The following is a 15,744-nucleotide window of genomic DNA, read 5'->3' on the forward strand; positions in this document are numbered from 1 at the left end:
CATATCACAACTTTCCCCCCCTTTGCTAAAATGTGGATGGGCATGGCCAGCACGTGATTCATCTGGCCTGTGGGCCACAAGTTTGACACCCCTGGTCTAAATCATATGATGACAGCAAGTATGAAATCCTTGATCTCTTGGGCTATTGTAATGCCCTTAAGGTCAGTGGTGCTATCCCAATAGGATGCATCATCTTACTTTTAAAGGTAAATGTTCTTCTTGCACATATGTGCTAGTCATTCCTGACTCTAGGGGGCGGTGCTCATCTCTGTTTCAAAGCTGAAGAACCAGCACTGGCCAAAGACATCTCTGTGGTTGTGTGGTAGGCATGTATATCTCCGGGACCGCCTTCTGCTGCACGAATCCCAGTGACCAGTTAGGTCCCACAGAGTTGGCCTTCTCTGGGTCCTGTCAACGAAACAATGTCATCTGGCGGGACCCAGGGGAAGAGCCTTCTTTGTGGTGGCCCCGACCCTCTGGAATCAACTCCCCCCAGAGATTAGGATTGCCCCCACCTTCCTTGCCTTTCGCAAACTCCTTAAAATCCACCTCTGCCATCAGGCATGGGGAAATTGATTCCCCTGGGTCGTTTCCATTTTATGTATGGTTTGTTTGAGATGTATGATTGTTTTTATATTAAAGGTTTTAAATTGTTTTTTAACTATTGGATTTGTGCTGTTTTGCTGTTGTGAGCCGCTCTGAGTCTCCGGAGAGGAGCGGCACACAAATCTAATAAATGAATGAATGAATGAATGAATGAATGAATGAATGAATGAATGCCAAGGGTGCACAGAGAGCCCCTACCGGACAATTGCACTGGGGCGCACCCAGTGATGGGGTCCTACAGGAACGGTCAAAAGCGCAGTTCCAGTAGCAAAATTTGGAGCTCCACCCCAGAGCACCCAATTTGCACTGACAAATGTTGAAAGAAAATGCATTAGCCACACCCACAGTGTGGTAGTAAGAATTTTGGTCGCCCATCACTGGGCGCACCGGTAGGAACTACCTCTGGGGAGGCCTATTTGAACCAAAATGATGACTAAATGCTTTTCAGCTGCACTAGTTTTCCTGTGGTCACAGATGATATTTATTGTTAACATTTCATGTCCATATTGGAAAGATACTGAGAGGGAAAAGTATGGTGGGCTTTAATGCCTACTGACATGAGCAGACAATGAACATAAACACAATTAATTAAACTCTGGGTGCCTGTCAGAACTCTTTTGGGAAGGTAAACTTGGCACCACTTTGAGCTTTAATCGCTTCATCAACTCTCAGCTTCTCTAACTTGGCAAGCTACTGAGCTGCATGTTGCTCTCTCTTGTGCTAATGGAACATTTCGTTTCTGTGCTGGTCCCCTTACTGCAAATAAGCCTTTCAACTCTTAGCATTCCAAATATGACTCTAAAACTAACTGTTAGTCTTAAATTCTTCATGATTGGGAAAAGATGACATCTTTCAACAAAGATTGCATTTCTGCTGGGAGAACACTAACTGATGTTGGCCTATTTTAAGAAGAAGTGGTAGAAACCTGTTCTGTAAAGATTAGACATTTCTTTGTGCTAACATCTTTCTCTGTCTTATCCTCGCTGCATCATATCTAAATGGGCATGCCTGATTCTGCAATAAATAAAAAAAGGGCAGTAGATGAGCCCATAGCAGACCTAAGCAAGTTGAATATGCTTCTCCCCCAATGAAGGGCTGCAACAATTTTTACTACCATGCTGTGGTATGGCTAATTTTGTGGGTGTGGCTTCCCAACCATGTGACCAGGTGGGAGTGGCTTGGCAATCATGCGACCGGGGTTGCTTAAAGGTCATGTGACTGGCTTAAAGGTGGCCAACTTGACGTCACTCATGTCAAGGGATTGGGTTAGGGTTAGGTTGCCTGGCCTCTCCTCGCCTCAAAGAGATACAATTTCCCTATATATTTACTATTACTGAACATCCAAAATATACTATTTAATCCTATGTATATATGCCATATGTATACATACATATTACACACAGACGCACAAAAATATACATTATCTACTATATAAACTGTTATGTGTATGTACATACACACACACATGCACAGCTCTTCTAAAATTATATACATTCAACCTCATTTACTGCGATAGGAAAAACATAACCAGAGCCCAAAAAGGAAAAAAAGAAAAAAATGCAAAATTTTCTGCTGGTTCTGCGTACCTGACCATGCCTGTAGGAGCCCATCACTGCATCTCCCCATATTCCTTCTGAATTAAAATTTATATTGCCCTGTTATCTAATTGATTATCTTAAGAGCACAACCAGCAAGCTACAACATTGAGGCAATCAAGTGCTTCCCCCCAAAGTCCAAACTTTGCTAATGTGGCCCATCTAGTATAAGAATGAAGGGAGAGGCACCTTCCCAAGAGTGAGGGAAGAGATCAAACCTGTCAGCCAGCTATTGTCAAGACCCTCATGGTGCCTTGGTTTAATGCGTAAGGTGCACATTACTTCTTCAATACCACAAAAATATTTGTCTATCTATTTTGGCAATGCCCACTATCTTTTCCAGGTTTAGAGATCGGCATCACAACTACTGCATTTTTGGAGTATAAGATGCACTGGAATATAAGACGCACCTAGATTTTAGAGGTGGAAAACAAGGAAAAAAGTATTCTGAACCAAATGGCGTAGTAATATATTATTTAATAAAATACCAGTGTAGCAGAATTTTTGCAACCATATATATTTTTTACAACCATCTACACTTTTTACAAACTTCAAACAGCTTTAAGACTTGTAGACTTCAACTCCCAGAATTCCTCCCCCAGTCATGCTAGCTCAGGAATGGAAGTTGATGTCCACAAGTCTTAAACTTGCCAGGTTTGAATACCCTTGCACCCCTAATCCCTAACCCAAACTTGACAGCTTTAAGACTATTGGACTTCAACTCCCAGAATTCCTCCTCTAGTCATGCTAGATGGGGATAATTATAATGCAAAAATGGCTCAATTCTTGCAAAAAACAGGCCATTTTCCACATTTGTTTCACAAAATGTGGGTGGGCAAAGGGAGGGAGGGAGTTCTTGGGTACTGGGGAATGGCAAAAATGGCCATTTCTGTGAAGAATGGGCCATTTTTTGCACATTTTTTCACAAAGATTGAGGTGTTTTTGCCTTCCCCCAGTCCTCAGGAGCTCTCTGCAGGCTCTCCAGACCCTTTGCCCACCCCATTGTTTGGAAAAATGGGCATAAAATGGCCCATTCTTCACAAAAATGGCCATTTTTGCCATTCCCCAGTACTAGGGTTTGTACCGAACTTTGCACGGGTCGGTATACCAAACCTGAACCCGAATTTTTGCAAAAGTTTGGCAAAAGTTCGGGTTTGGATTCGGGAGAGCGCCAGGAAGTGCCGCCGCCCAGCTGTCACCTTCCGGAACAGCTGGGGCGCTTCCCAGCATTCTCCAGAGCCAGAACCCAAACCCAAACTTTTGCTGAACTTCTGAGTTCAGCATTGGGGAGACCGCCAAGAAGCACCCCGGCTGTTTCTGAAGGTGACAGCTGGGCAGTGGCGCTTCCTGGCTCTCTCCTGAATGCTGAACTTGGAAGTTCGGCAAAAGTTCGGGTTCGGGTTCAGGCTCCGGAGAATGCCGGGAAGCATCCCCACCTGGCTGTCACCTTCAGAAACAGCTGGGGAGCTGTCGGCCAGTCGGGAGGTGAAAAAGGAGGTGGGGAATCCCACGAGGGAATTCCAGGGGTGGAGTTTTGACGTCACTGAGATGTCCTTCCTGGCTGGCTGAAACGGGGACTTCAGGAAGGATGTCTCAGTGACGTCAAAGCTCCGCCCCTGGAATCCCCTTGTAGATTCCCCACCTCCTTTTGTGCCTCCCGACTGGCCAACAGCTCCCCGACTGTTCTGGGAAGTGCCGCCGCCCAGCTGTCACCTTCAGAAACAGCTGGGGCACTTCTCAGCGGTCTCCCGTATGCCAAACTCGGAAGTTCGGCAAAAGTTCGGGTTCGGGTTCGGGAGAGTGTTGGGAAGCACCCCGGCTGTTCTGGAAGGTGACAGCTGGGCGGCGGTGCTTCCCGGTGCTTTCCTGAGCGCCAAACTCGAAAGTTCGGTAAAGGTTCGGGTTTGGGTGCCGAACCTGAACTTTAAAAAAAAAAATTCGGGTGCCGAACTTTGTTGGGTTGGCCCAACACTACCCAGTACACAAGAGCTCTTTGTGGGTGGGGCTTTGGGACAGCAAAAATGGTTGCATTCAATATATAAGATGGACCAACATTTCCACCCTCTTTTTTTGGATGTGTGTGGGGTGCGGGAAGGTGCATCTTATACTCCAAAAAATACGGTATATCAACAATTGTTTCACCAGATAATGTGGTATTCAAAGACAGCAAATGTTCATTAATTCCACTCACTGGTCACCTTTGTATACAACCAGTCACTCTTCCAAGTTCACTTCAAGTGTTCAGAACCAAGCAATCTTGCTAAGTTTGATAGCCTTTGGGTCAAGCTTTTCCTAGGTTCTCTTACTTTTGTTATTTTTAATTGGAATAATGGTAAATGACTGGCAAGATAAAACACAGAACAGCAACCAAATAAAACAGAGCAGCAGATTAGGCCATATCAGAAATACCTAGGCAAGTTGAATATGCCTCTCTTCATATTCCTTCTGTATTAAATTTTATATTGCCAAGCCCTCCGGTTATGTTTCTATTTAAAGCAATATGCATAGTATGTGTGTATATCTACTGTATATTGATATATTTCCATCTCCTTCCTCAAATCTGTATATGAAAATCTACATAAAATGTTTGAAAGATAACTGGCATACATCCATCCCTTACAACTTGTAAGCTGTATTTTCTTGAAAGAGTTATAGCTACAGTATCTGTCAATTGTATAGTTTGGGTTTATGTAATCTGGTGACTCCTAGGTATCTTGCATTTCAGTTCCCTTTAACTTCATAAAATAGAACTAATGGTAAAGGAATGTGGGAGTTCAAAATGCCTGGCCATCTGATTGGTAACATGCTGGTATATTGGTTGCCATATTATTTAACCAATATCTTTCTTGAGGGGTTCTTGGTGCTCTCTGGGTTCAGAATGGGATAATTTGGTGTGACCAGCTTGGCATAGCTGCCTCACTGCCGCCAAGTCATTTCTGCCAACTCACTGCCTCCAAGTTGTCACAGAACAATTCAACACAGCCGATTTGCTGCAGGGAAAACTTGTTGTGGGCAGCTGAACGGACAGCCGGGTGGGCAAGGGCAGATAAACAAGTGAGTTGGCATCAGTGACCTGGCTTCACCAAGCTGGCAGTGCTGAGTTGTCCTAGATCAATGATGGAAAGCCTATGGCATGGGTGCTCCAGGTAGCACACAGAGCCATATCTGCTGGCACACGAGCCGTTGCCCTAGCTCAGCTCCAATGTGCATGTGTGTGCTGGCCAGCTAATTCTTGGCTTGCACAGAGGCTCTGGGAGGGCATTTGTGGCTTCCAGAGAGCCTCCAAAGGGATGGAGGAGAGCATTTTTACCCTGTCCTGGCTCCAGGGAAGCCTTTGGAGTCTGGTGAGGGTGAAACACAAGCCTACTGGGTCCACCAGAAGAAGGGATAAAGGCCATTTCTGTTCTGGACCTGGACTGGGATCTGGCTGGTTTGTATTCTTGTATTCTCATATTCTCCAAGAATTCGAGCTTTACAGGCTTATAATTTTCAAAACAACATTTCTTTATTTATTTTTTCCTTCAACATTATAATTCGTCATGTACGGCTCCGGCATGCAAATGCATTCCAATCTCCCAGATTAAACTACGAAGTTATTATTCTTTCTAAAAGAACAGCTGTCTCCTTCAAAACATCTTCTTATCTTTGGGTCAGGTTCACGCTATTAAAACAGTTTTATCATGCAATATAAAACTTGCTTTTCCGGAGAAATGACATACGCAATGAAGGGCTACCAAAATTTTTACTACCACACTGTGGTCATGGCTTATGCAGGACGCCCTGCATTTCCGCCCAAAATCTTTCAGTGCAAATGCGTTCCCCCCCCATCCGGGCAGCAGCTCACCCATGGGCGTATGCATCCACCTTGATTTATAGCACTTTGAAGAAAAGCATCCATCTCTTCCTGTCAAACCCGGATGCGATGTAATTAATTAATTTTCACACTCTGAATAGCATATTGAAACTTCTTCCCCCCAAGTTTGTCCCTCCTTTTCTCTAACCTTCGGAATTTGGCACATAACCAAGGACTATTCTCTATATCCCCACTATCTGAAGAATTGTTACTTTTCATCGTTCATCAGATGGCTGTTCTATTTCATTTCCATCATCACTAGCCTCCTCCACATCTCTTAAATCAGGGTAATTAACAGCTTCTACATCATCTTTGTCTTCTGAATTTGACAGTTCCAAAGGCTGATAAGGGACACTCACAATGATTTCCAGCCACCGGAGGCCTTTGGAGGCCTTTGGAGGACAGGTGAAGCTGTTTTCGTCCTCCCCAGACATTGAATTATGGGTGTGGGGTGTGAGCAATAGCACATACCCGTGCTCTTTTGTCACCCGAGGAAAAAAAGGTTTGCCGTCACTGTCGTAGACCAAACTCAATGCCCAAGGGCCAGATCTGTCCTATGGGGTGCTTAGATCTGGCCCATGGGGACAGCCTAGAAATAGCAAAAGAATGCCCCATTTTCAGATGCAACGGCCTTCTGCTGCCCTCTGCCAGTGAAAATGGCTCCATTTTTGCTGACAGAGGACTAGCACAACAAACTAAAAGCAAAACAAGAGGAGAAATGTTTTCCTCTTGCATTTGTGCATGCAGAAAGGAGGAAGGGAAAGAGGAAAGACAACGAAAAAGAAGAAAAGATGAGAAGAGAGCAAGGAAGGAAAAATAAGGAAGGAAGAGAAGGAAGAAGAAAGGAGAAGGAAGAGGGAAGGAAAAAGAAGAGAAGGAAGGAAGGAAGGAAGGAAGGAAGGAAGGAAGGAAGGAAGGAAGAAGACTATAATGAGAGTGAGGGAGGCTCTTGAGGAAGACCTGTCTAATCACTTGGCCACCATGACATGCCTCTGACATGAGCCCCGTGTCATACCCACCATGGTCCCTTCCCATCCAGCAACACACACACCACTCTCTGAGGTCAAACACAACCCTGAGGTGGCCCTCAATGAAATCAAGTTTGACACCCCTGTCCTAGACCCCTCTGAGGTTGGCTGTTTTATTGCAGATTTTTTTCATCGTCCAAACTAGGTAACCTCATTTCTGCCTTTCTTCCTTGCCCTGATTATTACAGTTTAGCAATAGCTGTAGTCACAGAGGATGCACGCATATCAGTGACTCACCCTCTTTGTCTACCAATTAGTAATAAATAACCATGCTATTTATATTCTTTTGCACTGTAGACTTTGGTGTCTTTAACTACTGATTACCGAGGAGCACAAATATCTTGAGCTACGAAAGAAAGTTCATCCCAGCTTTATAATATGTCTTTTTGTGCTCGGTTCTTTCAAAAGCTTGCTGAAGCACTTGTTACCGGCTTTGCTTGTTAGTTTTGTCTATGACTTTTGTTAGGAAAAAAAAAGAAAAAGAAAAAAGGGGAGGGGAGGAAGGGATTTTGAGAAATGACATTTTTTGCTTGAATGCTTTATTTTTTAAAAAAATTCCATAATGGATAATAATGCTTCAAATAAGCTGGAAAGCTTTCAGTTCAAAGAATAAGGCTTCAATGAATGTTAGCCATTCACCAATCATCTCTAAGCTTGTATTGAAACAACTTGCAATCAGACAGAATTGCCTTTTTCTTCAGCAACAACTGCCCTGTTTAGACATCATTAGTGAGGCCACAGTTGACACTGCTAACATCTAGCAAGCATTAACAGCGTAGCTTCGTTCTAGGGTAGAAATATTATTGGTGCTGAATACTTTTTTTTTAAAAGGAGTGCTGAAGGAACAGCTTGAAAACTCATATATATCCATTCTACCCTTATTGGCAGCAAGGCAAAAATTAAACATAGTTATTCTTTATGTTTTGTATTTTCCCCTTTTTATTACAGAAGATAGGAGTGTGTGGGAATCCCTATTCATTGATTCAACAAATGTTTAAACCCTGTTTGCTAATATAAGTCAGAAGACAAAAAAAGGGTTATCTTCACTTTTTCTCCCCTTTCCAAATGTAGTCCTAGAAGCTCCTAAGAACAATTCAGAGTTCAGCTCCTTTTTTGTTTTCCTTCCTTCCTTCCTACCTTCCTTCCTTCCTTTTTCCCCTACCACCTCCTTTTTTTTCCTTCCCCTCTCTCTCTCTTTCCTCCCTCCTCCTTTATTTAAACACAACAAAAGGAAGAAAAAAACCAATAAAATAAGAGCAAAGCAGAAACACAAATAAGGGCTTCTCAGACATTTATGTATGTTTCTAAAGTTTTTGACAACTGTGTCAATAAAGAATGTAATCAGTCATGGATAATTTATGACCATACATTCTTAATTTACATTGGAATAATCTGTAGTTTGTTTTGTACACCTGAGAATGGATAGTGTCCTGCCAGCTATATATTTCTCATGATACTTTCTTTCTGTTTTTTCTCTTTCCAAAAATCCTTTGCTGTAATATTTTACACTTCACTGATCATAATTGGTCTGCATTGCTTTCATGGGTGCCTTCATTTTTTTCCTGTTCTGAGAGGAATTTTTCTTTTCTTTTTTTTGGTGACTATCACCTCAACAATGAGCAAACGCTTTATAAGGGTTTTCCCTCATCTCTTCAGTCACCTTGAAATTTCCTTCCCTGATTGAGGCGAGGAGAAACAGGGGATATTTTGCACAGCAATGTTGCTACTAACTTAAGCAATGGCTAATTTGGGAGCAGTAGCAGGAAAGGAAGTGGTGTAGCAGCCACAGTGGCTTCTCTATCATTCACGGTCTTAGTATTTGTGTGTTTATGACTTCAGATTCATGTCTTGACTACCTGCACATTCCTGAGCCATCCAAGGAAAGATTAGCTTTCTCAAGGTTCATGGAGAAGCTGTTAGTTAAAAAATAAAAATGGACTCTGCTTCAACAAGCTAGGAGATACTGTACATTTGCTACTTAAAATGAAAGGACTCCAGTTTTTGAGATTTCTTCAACCTTATTCCATTCCTCTTCAATAAATCTTGTTAAACAAAACTGTGAAAAATCTTTGTTTGAAGTTGGCCATCATGAACTTGATGCCCTTCTTTCCTTCTCTAAGAAGGAATCCTCCTGTATGGGGTGATTATGTTATTGTTGTTTTACCATAAAAGCATGGGTCAGGATGGAATCCAGGACCCCCAGTTCCTGCAGACCCCAAATGCATCTAAGTTTATTGTATTCACTATTTTCTGGTTTTGTTTCAGTCCCACACTTGACGAGTAAGCTCATTACAGAATTTTGAAAACAACTCTGTTTTGGCATCTTGATTTTTGTTGCCTTTGGGAATCATTTTAGATTCACATAAGAGCATTCTCTAGTTTTTTTCCTATTCAAAAAAAGAGTAAGCTTGACAGCCTGTCAAATTAGCTCCAGGCTGCAAATAAGAAAGATTGGGTTGTTGTGCAAAACTCTCTCGGAACTGATTTTAAGAGAGGCTTTAATAAATGGGGGTGGAAAATAAGACTCATCTTAAAACTACTAGAAGGAAGATTTTTTAAAAAAACATCTAAATGAGCCTTCTCCAATTAGGGTCAGCATTATGGGTGCGCAGATTGATGTAAATCAGATTCATTTTATGTTCCACTTCAAATGGCAGATTTCTGCTTCAGAAGATTGAATGTTTAATACCTCCCACCCACCCACCGCTTGCTAGAGATAAATTTGCTTGTCTGTTTAGGGATACAGGGAAGATTCTTGCATGGTTATATGGACCTTCTATGGGGAAAAAAATGCAAATAGCACCGTTTTGAGAGGTTTTTGTTGTGAAAATGAGAGGCCGAGCAAAAATAATGCCTGGCCGAAAGTTGCCAATGGCGGGAACCAACTCGGCTCCCCCCATCAGCTGGGGGGCGTTCCCCGCGATAGCGCGGGAACGCCCCAGAGCAATCAGCGGCCGCTCGGGCATTCTGGGAAAGCCGAGGGGCGGGGCGTGTGCCCTTTATCAGGGCTTGCTTGCCCCCCCGGCTTCTCTTGCCCCCGAGCTCGCCGCAGAACGGACATCGCCTCCTCCGTTGGATCCTCGCCTTCTTCATTGTCAGCAGCGCACAAGACGGCGCCTACAGGAGCTTCGGAAATCCACCTTTTCCCGCCCGGTTTGCTTGCTTGGGGAAAGGGGGGAGGCGGTCAGATGGCTGGTGCGGGCCGGTGGCCTCAACAGGCTTTGTCGGCTTGCCTGCCGGGATTGCGGTTTCGGGGCCTGTGTGCCCGCCCGGGCAGGTGAGCAAGGGCTCCGACGGCTTGGCTGGCAACGCGCCGAGTGTTTTGGTGCTGGGCTACCAAGGCTAGCACTGGGGAGTGAGTAGCAGCAACGGGGAAGCCTTTTTCACTTCCCCCACGTGGTTTGTGTTTCTCTGCTGAATTCGGGCGGGCCGCGCGCAGGGCGGCGCTGGGGGGGGGTGCCACGTGGTGAGCCACTCCCCCCCCTGTTCCCAGCATGGCGCTTCGTGCCTAGCTTTGCTTTCACAGGTGAGGAGGGATAAGTCTGCCTTAGCATGCTGAGAAGAAATTAAATTGATCTCCATCAATATTAGTGGACTCCATGCACCAAAAAAAAAGAAGAAAAAAAAAGAGGACCAATATATTATTCTAAGGTTTGATACAGCTGAACGATCCTGGCGGGCCATGCTCCGGTGAGCGCAGGAGGCGGTAAGGCCGGCCCGGGGAGGAATAGTTGGTAAAGTGGCTTTTCGTGAACAGTCTCCGGGGTGCTGGGGTCTTTTAGACCCAGACAGGAAGGATACAGTTTGAGTTTTAACCTGTGCATTTAATTGGCATGCTATTCGGTTCAAAGTGATGTAAATTATTTCAATTTAGTTGTTGTGCTTAAAATGAATTAATTTATAGGATTTAATTTATTTAGGCTAATATGCTTGAGTAGTTTGATCAATAAATGGCAGAGTTAAACTTTTCAATCTATGCAAGTTTAAAATGGTGGAATTGTAACGTTTTACCTTTTTAAGTTAAGTATACTTGTGGTACCTAGGATAAAAATGGGCAATTAAAAACAATTTAATTTACTTAAGAGGATAAACTTGAATTGTTTGAGCATAGAAGGAATGAATCAAAACGATTTAATTTATTTAAGTCAGTATGTTGAAGGGGTTTAGCATAAACTGATTGGTAAAATGATTTGTTTATTATGTCAGTATGGTGAAATTGATTGAGCTCGAATTGAATTATTAAAATAATTTAATGGATTTAAGTCAATAGACTTGAATTGATTGAACTTAAAATGAATGAATCAAAATGATCTAATTTAATTTAAGCTAGTATACTTGAATGAATTGATCCTAAGAGGAATGAATTAAAATGAGTTAATTTATTGAAATGATTATATGGGAATTGATTGAACATAAAGTGATTTGTTAAAAAATAAAATAAAAAATGATCTAGGTTATTAAGCCAGTATATGGGAATGGATTGTGCTTAATGAATTATCAAAATGGTTTAATTTATCAAGTTAGTATATTTGAATTGAGCGAGCTTAAAATGAATTAATTTGAAATTAAACTGATTTACTGGGGGGCACAACACATGTGTTGTGATATTACAGCGGGGGTGGTGAGGCAAACCCCCCCCCCCGCCCGCCCCTCCAATTCCACAGGGCAATGTGAACATCCCTTTAAGGCAATTTTTAGCGTACACAAATTTGGAGAAATAAGGCTCCTGTACGCCAGTTAAATATTGGGGTAGGCCAAACAAGCCACTAGGTTGTGAGCATTGGTTAGAACGGGATATATAATTGAGCCATAATGTGGTTGACATAGAAATGGTATGGGGATTAAAATTTCATATTCGGAAATGCTTTTCAGCAGCCCGGTTGCACTACCATTTGATAACAGTTCTTTCATACCCAGTGGATGATGGCGCCCTCCTAGGGCATTTTTCTCACAAGAGAGACAATAACAATCAGGGATAGTAGCCATGAAACCAGGTTAGGTGGTGTTTGAGCAACTGGATCTATGGAAAGAATGCTTTGTCAGTGAGAATGGCTTGTAGTGATCAAAATACTGTAACATTACTATAGACCTTGACCCCTTTTTGTTCATCATAAGGATGTAAGGATCTCCTACCGAGAGCACTGTGCAGAAATATATCTTGGCCTTTCTTTGAAGCACTGTGGAATAGGGACCTAAGAAGCTGTTTGGCAGACAGGTCTGGCATATGTTTCTTTACCACATTGAAAATGGCAATTAGGTTATTGGGCGGTAAGTAAATATAGCCTCATGCTGCTCCCTTACCCTCAATTTAAAATAAATAAATAAATAATTGCTCTCACGTTTTAATAAGGGTTGACAGTGTTAATATAAGCTGTTATGGCAGGTGGGACACAGTGAGCTATGTTCTACACCTTACATAGTAAAATTTGCTTATTAAAGCTTTTGTTGAGAATGCCGCTGAGGGAGGGGGATTTATTAATTGGTCATAGAATTACAGTTGGTTTGTCCCCCCCTCCCATTTCCTGACAAAGGGGGGATTTATTGATTACAATGCCAATATTGACCTATTTATTCACCGATCTAATTTTGCATATAGACAATTGGGCAACCCAGTTATTAGATAAGATGCATTTCATTCTTGACTGATTTATTGCACAATGAATTATAAACACAAGTAATTAGGGTAATGGTTATTATTGATCCACTAGAATCAGGGGGAACTACACGGGAGATATGGATGAATGCAGTGGTTGAGGGATCTAATTCCTCCCCTTTTAGGGAGCTTTAGCTGATTAAGTAGTTGGATTAATTGAACCCCTGGGTTCAGTTTTATTTAATATACTATTAATTCATTCTATTAGTTTAATACTAATGGTGGGTTTAGGGTATACAAACTGAGAGGAACAAGGCTCGTGTATGCAAATGAAGAAGCCAACAACTTCCACTGGCTTTTTAAAGCAGTCAACATTAAATTTTATTTTATTTTTATGGCGGGATAAAGAAGGAGAAATAAAAATGTTAACTAGATTTTGTTGCCAAATCACAGCCATGGATCTTCTGGGAGCAAAATAATAATACAAAATCCAAATATATTCCTAGCGGAACCTTCAATAAAAATATTCTCCATGTTGGAAAAGGCTGTTCTTAAACAGTTTCATTCACAAGATAGTGTATTTTTGAAGTTTTAATGCTGCAGCGATTGCTCATTGCATGGAAGATGATTATGTACAAACATTGGTAAATTGTGTATCATGGGAGCCCCTTACTTCTGCAACTGAACCAGTGGCTTTCATTCTCCACCATAAAAATTGTCACCACAAAATTTGGTATTTGTTGGAAAGAGGGAATTATCATCTTTTCAATCACATAACCAAGCTAGCCAAGAACATCTGCAATTTCTTTTTCTCTTATCTTCTTTATTTTAGTTTGATTTAATCTACAAATTAAAAATTTCTATATATATCCTTATAAACTTTTAGATGTGTTTTTATGTAGTGTCTTATAATAGATATTTTTATATATTTTGTAGACGGTGTTAAACAATAATAAGATCTTTCTTTTTTTTTTATTATAAAATGAAGACTTGTATTTTGAGCGGAGCGACTGTAGCTCCACTAAATGTTAAATGTTGTGTTTGCTATGTTTGTCTGAGAAAAACAATAACAAATATTTTTTTTTTAAAAAAAAGAACATCTGCAAAAAGTCAGGAGAGCAGCTGGCATCACACAATTGAAGCTCTGCCTCTTTTCACCTCCATAGTATATTTGAAGTGTGCAAAAAGGACTGGGCTTCAATCAGGCTGTCATGACTGCTATCTTGATTTTTTTTGACTCCTTCTTCAAGATTCCTCTTATGGTAGCATGTAACAAGCCAAATAAAGGTGTTAGCATGTGAAAATTTAAACTTAGTAATAAAACTACACCAATTCATGAAATGTAGGAGAAGTGGCAGAATCTGGGGGTGGAGTTAACAGAGGGATCAGCCTAAAATCCCTATGTAGCCATAGTCAGAATATATCTGCCCCCACAAATAATGTTGACGTAACATTATTTTAACTCAGTGGTTCTCAACCTTTCTAATGCTGTGACCCTTTAATACAGTTCCTCATGTGGTGACCCACAACCATAAGTCTAGCGCCAATTCTCCCAACAGAGCTTTAAGCTGATTGGCAAGAAGGTAAGAGGGACACCCCCAATGTAAATGCCTGATTGGTTGGATTGTAAAAATATGTTCCACGCAGTGAAGGGCTACCAAAATTTTTACTACCACACTGTGGCCGTGTTTTATGCAGAATGCCCTGCATTTTCTTTCAACATCTTTCAGTGCAAATTGGGTGTTCTGGGGTGGAGCTCCATTTTCACTACCCCATTGTGTCCCCCCCCCATCTGGGCAGTAGCCCACCCCTCGTTCCCATTTGCCAGAATAGAAGCTTTCTATTTAGCAAATTTGTCTTTTCCCCATGGTCTTAGACGACCCTTGTGAAACGGTCATTTGACCCCCAAAGGAGTCCTGACTCCTGACCCCCAGGTTGAGAACCACAGTTCTAACTCCTAGGAGATACTGTTAGCTGGCAATACTCCTGTGCACAAACATGAGTTTAATCATTATAATTAAGATCCATGTATGAACTGGATCATTGGTGAATATTAAAGCAATATTCTAAGAGGTTCAAAAAAATAAATTAGCCATTCTACACAGCTTTCTAGTTCTAGACTTGTCACAGGTGATTTTAAACCTATGTGTCTTCTATGGTTTATATTAGTGATGGTGAACCTATGGCAGCATGCCACAAGTGGCACATAAAGCCATATCGGTGGGCATGTGAGCTGAGGTCTAGTGCACATACGTGTGCTGGCCAGCTGATTTTTGGGCCTTCTGGATTCAATGAGAGTCAGGAAACAGGCTGTTTCCAGCTTCCAGAGGAGGTGAGGAAGGCCCGTTTTTTGCTCTCCCCAAGCTCCAGTGCTTTTCTCGTGTGTGCATGTGTGGGTGGGTGCGCGCGCATGGAATTATGTCTGTAGGCACACATGCCGCTACCATCTCACGCTCCCCCCTTTTGGCACACAAACAAAAAGGTTCACCATTACTGGTTTATGCATTATATAATCAAAAAATCCCTGGCTCATTTTCAATTGACATCCAGAGTTTGACACAAGAATCTCAACCACAGCAATTGTTTGTAAAATCATTGTTCAATTATTGAGTGTTCTTCCTTCCACAGTGATGACTTAGTATAGCATTTTCAAGTTCTTCGTGCTCCAAGAAAAAAAATGGCATTCCAAATCATTGCAGCCTAACTTGGAACGTGCTTTCGGAGATCTTCCTAATGCAGATTACATTTTTAAAATTTAAATGTTCATGGCAGATAGTTTGCACTCACATTTCACATCATGAGAACACAATGCATCCTGCCACAATCTCTTAGTCTGCAAAATTGTTTTTTAAGTCCAGTGTTTGGGACTACATCTATTGAATACTTTTAATTGAGGGAGACTCAAGATCATTGGGGTGCAATTTGAATCAAATATTGCTGCACTGTTTCTTAAAGGGTGGGCTTGGAAGAGCAATGAAAGGTAAGAAATAGTTACCAGGACAATCTGAGCCTTATTCAGTCTATAGTAGAGCAGAGAAAGTGGTGCTGTAGAAAGCCAGTGAATTAATT

At 41.8% G+C, this 15,744-nt stretch overlaps 1 protein-coding gene across 1 annotated transcript in view; it reads left to right on the forward strand.

The window, feature by feature from the left end:
• DNTT (DNA nucleotidylexotransferase) overlaps positions 1 to 15,744 on the forward strand; it is a 392,355-nt gene that overhangs the window by 2,800 nt on the left and 373,811 nt on the right. The window lies entirely within an intron of this gene.

The sequence above is a fragment of the Erythrolamprus reginae genome, chromosome 5 (genome assembly GCF_031021105.1).
Source record: "Erythrolamprus reginae isolate rEryReg1 chromosome 5, rEryReg1.hap1, whole genome shotgun sequence".
Lineage (NCBI taxonomy): Eukaryota > Metazoa > Chordata > Lepidosauria > Squamata > Dipsadidae > Erythrolamprus > Erythrolamprus reginae.